Raw genomic sequence first — 5,879 nt, 5'->3', positions numbered from 1 at the left:
CTTGGAGAAAACTGCTTATAAACATCTAATCAGTGGGTGACAAGTGGATGGGGTCAGGCTCTATTTGGTGGTGCCCAGTAGCAAAACAAGGGACAATGAGCACAAACTGGAACATAGGAAGTTCCACTTGAACATGAGGAAAAACTTATTTACTGTGCGGGGGGCAGAGCACTGGAATAGGCTGCCAGAGAGATTGTGGAATTGCCTTCTCTGGAGACATTCAAAACCTACCTGAGGTCCCTTCCAACCTCCATGATTCTGTGATTCTGTAAAATGAGCCACCAAACTGATCTCAAGGAGGCACACACAGGAGCCAAATCACTGCCCATGCTAATACTGCAGCACAGATAGAGGAGTAATGGCTTTGCAGAGTCAAGACTTCTTGAGATTGACATGGGAAGTCAAGGCCAGAGGTTGCCAGGAAGTCAGACAGGCAGTACTGCTAGTGGGCCGGGAAGTACACCACTAGTTTGGCCATTAACTCAAATGCACACATGGATAAGGGGAAAACGATGTGTTTGATGGTGAGAGGGGGCCCAACGGCATCTGCCAAAGCTACCAGCAAAATGCCCACTCACTCCAGGAAGAGCAGATTTGTTTCCAGATCTTATGAAGGGAAATGCTGACATTAAGCCTAAATTTTCCACTCTTTTTTTTTTTCTTTCTAGACATGTTTGAATGTTTTCACTTGATTAACACCAAAATTTCAATATTTCATGAAGTCAATGCCCAGTGAAAAAACAAATCTTACACTAGTATGTACTTACATCAAAGATCCCAACATCAGTGAATTTTATGGGGGGAGGGGAGTTGGAGGAAAGGAAGAAATCACAGCCCTGAGTATTGCATCATGTTGCCAGTTCTGTTCATCTCTCTTTCTGGAGTTTTTGCTTGGCTTGGACATCAACAGGACTACTTCAGGAATGAGGCACTTTTTAGCATGGGGAAGGGTAATAAAACTCAGTCTTTTGTTTTTAATTTAACTGCCTGGTACAATTTGTCTCCATGCTGAAATGTGCTCAGAGGGTCCTTTAAAGGATAGCAAAAGTGCAAGAGAACAGATCTCCCCTCCCTCTGCAAGTGAGCACCTTCCTTATGGAGATGCTGTGCCCCCAATTCAATTTGAGAACAACGCACAGGGCAGAGCAGAGGTTCTAGTATAGGTACACACTGAAAACATTTCTCAAGTTTGAAAGTGTGTTTGAGTCATCCCTGTGCTGCATATTTCTTTTCTGGGGATAGAGGATCTTGATGTCCAATGCCTGCCAAGCACTGCAGTCCCTTTGCAATGCCCTGCTGGCTGCAAGCACCTGGGTGCAGCATGCATGCCAGGACCAGGCAGGTAGGGAAGAGATTTCCTCCTGCTTCCTAGCTCAGCCTTTGTAAGACCCTTCAGTTGCTGGCTGGAACCAAGAATAAACCCATTTGTCACAATACTGCTGAACAAGCGCTTTGCCAAGAGCTGCCTCTGCAAAGGCCCGATGCAACAGAGTTGGGGCATTGCTGAGTAGATTGAAGACTCGCAGCGCAATCCTTCATCTCTGCACTGGCAGAAGCATGGAGATTGAACTCTCGATATTAATTTCCCAGTTCCTATATGTTTTCATTCACATCTGGCTGCAATCTATATTACTGAGGCCCAGGTCCAGTCTCTTCTCTGAATAACTCTGGGACAGCTCCAGCGCCTGTGCCAGGCCTAGGCTGCTGGAGATGTGTGGTGCATCCAGTGGCACGCGGGTACCTTTGGGTCACTTGCATCACTAAAGGACGGCCTGACACTAGCCTGTCACATCTCTATGATGCATCTCATTCCCCCTTTCAAAGCTCTTGCAGAACCCCAAGTGCCAGTGCAAGGCCTAAGCCATCCCAACAAGATCACCACTAATGACAGTAATGGAGAATGATAGAATCATACAATGTCCTGAGCTGGAAGGCTCCACAAGGATCAAATTCAACTCTGGGCTCCAAACAGCACCACTCAAAAATCCAAACCCCACGTCTCAGAGCGTTGTCCAAACACCCCTCGAACTCCATCACTGGTGGCCGTGCCCACAGCCCCGTGCAGCCCATTCCTCTCCCACCGCCCTGTGGTGCAGCCCCTTTCCCTGACCCCCAGCTGCCCTCCCCTGATGCAGCTCCATGCCGTTCCCTCGGGCCCTGTCGCTGTCACACAGAGCAGAGCTCAGCGCTGCCCCTCCGCTCGCTGTGAGGAGCTGCAGCCGCCACCAGGTCTCCCCTCAGCTCCTCTGCTCTGCGCTGAGCACAGCGAGGGACCAGTTTGATCAGCCACTCCTCGTACACCTTGCCCTCCAGACCCTTCCCCATCTTTGTAGCCCTCCTTTGGGCACTCTCTAATAGTTTTATGGCGTACAGCAGTTGCGATCCATATGTATCAGCTCTCCTGCCCAATGCTGGACGATGGCTGGTGGAAATCTTTAAATACTTTGGCTGCCACCAGCTCCTGGTCTCACAGAGACAGTGTTTAAGGCAGGAGAAGTGCAAAGGAGGGAAGTGACTGACGCTTACATCTGAGAAGAGCTTAAAAATAGCGAGTAGCATCTATTCAGCTCCTCCAACCCGTTTCAAAGGACTTGCAAGGCTCCGGTCGCCATTGTGTGCCTGGTAATTCTGTGTCACAACTAATTACTGCCTAATAGCCGTTGTGGGGACAAAGTCCCCAGTTTAAAAGAGAAGTCTATTTCATCTCGCATTCAGGCCTAATCTGACCCTGAATAGTGGAGATTACATGAGGTAATACAGCAGTTATTTCTACCTGCTGTAGTTCATAAGCTCCATCTCCAGCTGAGGCAAAAACCCCTCCCCCTTTACAAAGATTATTTGTCATTAAAATGCTCAGTAGCTTTTTTTTTTTTTTTTTTTAAATCTGGATGTTGCCTACACTTTCAGAAAGGTTTTTGAAGGAAGATTAGCAGGATTAGGAAAGGTTCACATATGTTCGGCTTCACTATTGGTATTCAAGACATCACAACTCCACCACCACCCAGGAAGCCCAAGAAAACGAGAGTGAAGGGGAAAAAAAGAGGCCTCCTGTCCTGTGAGAGCCAGGGGAACTCCAATAAGGGGAGCAGCCAGACAGGCCCAGGGCTGTCACACAGCAGAAACCTCTGCTTTTCACCCAGCACCTCATACTGGTGTGTATCACTAGTTGTTGAGGCTGAGCAGACCCGCTTCCCTGCAAGGAATGCAGGCAGCCCCAGAGAAGCATGTCCAACCCACTCCTGAATAAGCTCAGCTGGCGATTACCATAGCTAGAGGAAGGGGGAGGCAGAGCATGCCCCAACCCTGACCACCCAGTGACCTCAGGGGCTGCATATGCCAGGCACCAAATCACCCATGTTTGCCCCTGCAGTGAAGAATTGGGCAATCAGAATCACTCAAGCCCTTGCTGGTAGACCTTAGGATCAGATTTCTACATCTTTCTTTTTTTGAGGAAATGAGACTTTGCTGGATGCAAATCTACTGGAACAGGTTAGCACCTGTCCTGTCTAGATGGCCCCTTGCACCTTTGCATGCAGATGGGGTGATGCCATCACTAGAGGCGGCCCCAAAAGGGCAGGAAGCCTTTGGGGTTTGGCAAGGAGATCCCTCAGCACCTTCTGCAAGAGCCTTGTCCTGTGTGATTCAGCTGAGGTGCACTAGGCTCCAGCTGACAGGGCTGGTGGCTCAACGGAAGGAGGCTTCACGCAGCAGGAATAACACAAAGAGCCCAAGGTAATAACTTCAGCATGCCGTGCAAAAGATCAAAACCTCTGCCAGAATGTTACCGAAGGCAAAGAATTTCTGCTCTTTATTTTTTCTTTCTGAAAATATATAAAATCTCTGCTGAGCGAGCAGTATCTCAGGGGCTTGTGGAAGGGCTGTCTGTGGAGCACTGTGACAGAAAATGCACAGAATCAGAGCCAATTTCCAAAAAGATGTGGCAAAAACCTAAAGCAAACCATCTCCTGGGCACAGAGGGCCTCCTGAAGCATTGAATGGGGCCAAAAGGCAGCTGGATCTTACAAAATTGGCTGCCCAGGGAGGTGATGGAGTCACCATCCCTGGAGGTGTTCAAGAACCATGTGGATGTGGCACTGAGGGACGTGGACAGTGGACAGTGGACATGGGGGGAATAGGCTGAACGGTTGGACTGGGTGATCATAGAAGTCTTTTCCAACCTTCATGAATGTATGATTCTATGAAAATGTTTCTACACATCACTCTGCAGAGAGATTTCCTCAGGGCTTCAAGGGAGTGGTTTGGAACAAAGTGGCCTCACCTTCGCATAAGTTTCTATGAAGAATAAATCCCTTCTGGATGGTTTGCATTTTAGCAGGGGGAGAGCAAAAGACCTCAAAAACTTCAGATTCAGAGCATAAATACTTGTACTTTAGATAACCCACATGAATTCTGTGCACTCGAATCAGCATTAAAAACGCTATGTGACTGTTGACGGTGATCAACAGCTACACAGAGTTTAACTTTGGGGCTGATGCTGAAGGCATGAGAGCAGCCCATTCCCAGCTCACACTGTTCTTCTATTTCAGCATCTTATTTGCCCACATCTGGGAGGGTATTTCTCAAATGGATGCAAGAGACGCACAATGATGCCAACGGTGGGAAATCCAATATGACTGCATTCGCTTTTTGCATTCAGTTTTCCTGCTGCTTCTTGAGAGGGAAAAACACAAAAGCAAAAAAGGGTAAAAAAAGACACTTTGACTAACTTTGCTGCTCAAGTGTTTTACATCGGCAGTGGCGTGGGGCCAGGCCCTGCACCCACCACTCTCAAGAGGGCAGAGTTCTGTGCATATTCATGAGTAGGAGGTGGCCTTTATATGATGCCGTATGAAACTGACTGGCGGACTTGCATGCAAAAAGCAGCAGTTTTCTGTTCTTCGCAATGTTATCAGCACTCCATCCCTGCAGCAGAAGGGAATCCCCTCAGAGAAGGCCCAGGGTCCCCCTACCCCATCTAAGTGCCTCAAGGCTTGACTTCACCCGTAAATACAAAGTTAGAAATCATAGAACAACTAAGGTTGGAAAAGACCTTTATGATCACAGAGGCTAACTGTCCACCGGGCAGCTGTGAGTGCAGCCAAGTTGGAAAAGATCTATGAGAGACATATGGTCGCTGTACTACCTAAAAAACCCTAATTGCTATCTTCAGGTGGCCGCGTGCCCTATCCCTGTAATGAGTAAGATATTGAAAGTCCTGAACTGTTTGTGTGACATTTCAATAAATAATGCGGAGATTTCACAGCATTTCCATATTCCTCCTTTAATGTCTGAATGTCTCTGACTTAATCCGAGTTCCTTGGCATTTATTGCTGTTTGTTACACTAACAAGTGAGATTATGAGAATTCTAATGAAGGCTTCCAGTGAAAAACTCTGTGATTAAAATGCCATAATAACAGTTGCATGCATTTATGTGCCTGATTACCATAATCTATTTAGCACAAGTAAACATACAAACAGAAGGAGAAAAGCAAGCACACTGACACTTCAGCTAAAGGAGAATCTAAAATGAGGGAGAAACAATGTAAATATGTAAATGGCTTTGTGTATTCTTTTTATCTTTTTTTCTCATCCTTGCTTCCCCCCCCCCCCATTTGCTAACGAGACATCTATGGCGCCGTGCTGCCGTCCCTCTCTGCCTGGACCAGGGGCGCTTTCGGGCCATCTGCTCGGGCCGCCCTCTCGCACAAAGCCACCGGGCACCCGGGGAGGTGCTCACAGCAACCTTTGACACCACGGCTGCCAGGACGGGCCCGGGGCTTTGATGCGTTCCTCCGAATGCAGAGTTCAGCTGTTTCTCCGTCAGTGTGAGTCCCAGCGAGAGGAGAGAGGGATGCGGCCCACCGAAATCGTGACAAAC

This window comes from Tetrao urogallus, assembly GCF_951394365.1.
Source record: "Tetrao urogallus genome assembly, chromosome: 1".
NCBI lineage: Eukaryota > Metazoa > Chordata > Aves > Galliformes > Phasianidae > Tetrao > Tetrao urogallus.
Note: the sequence above shows the minus strand (reverse complement) of the source record.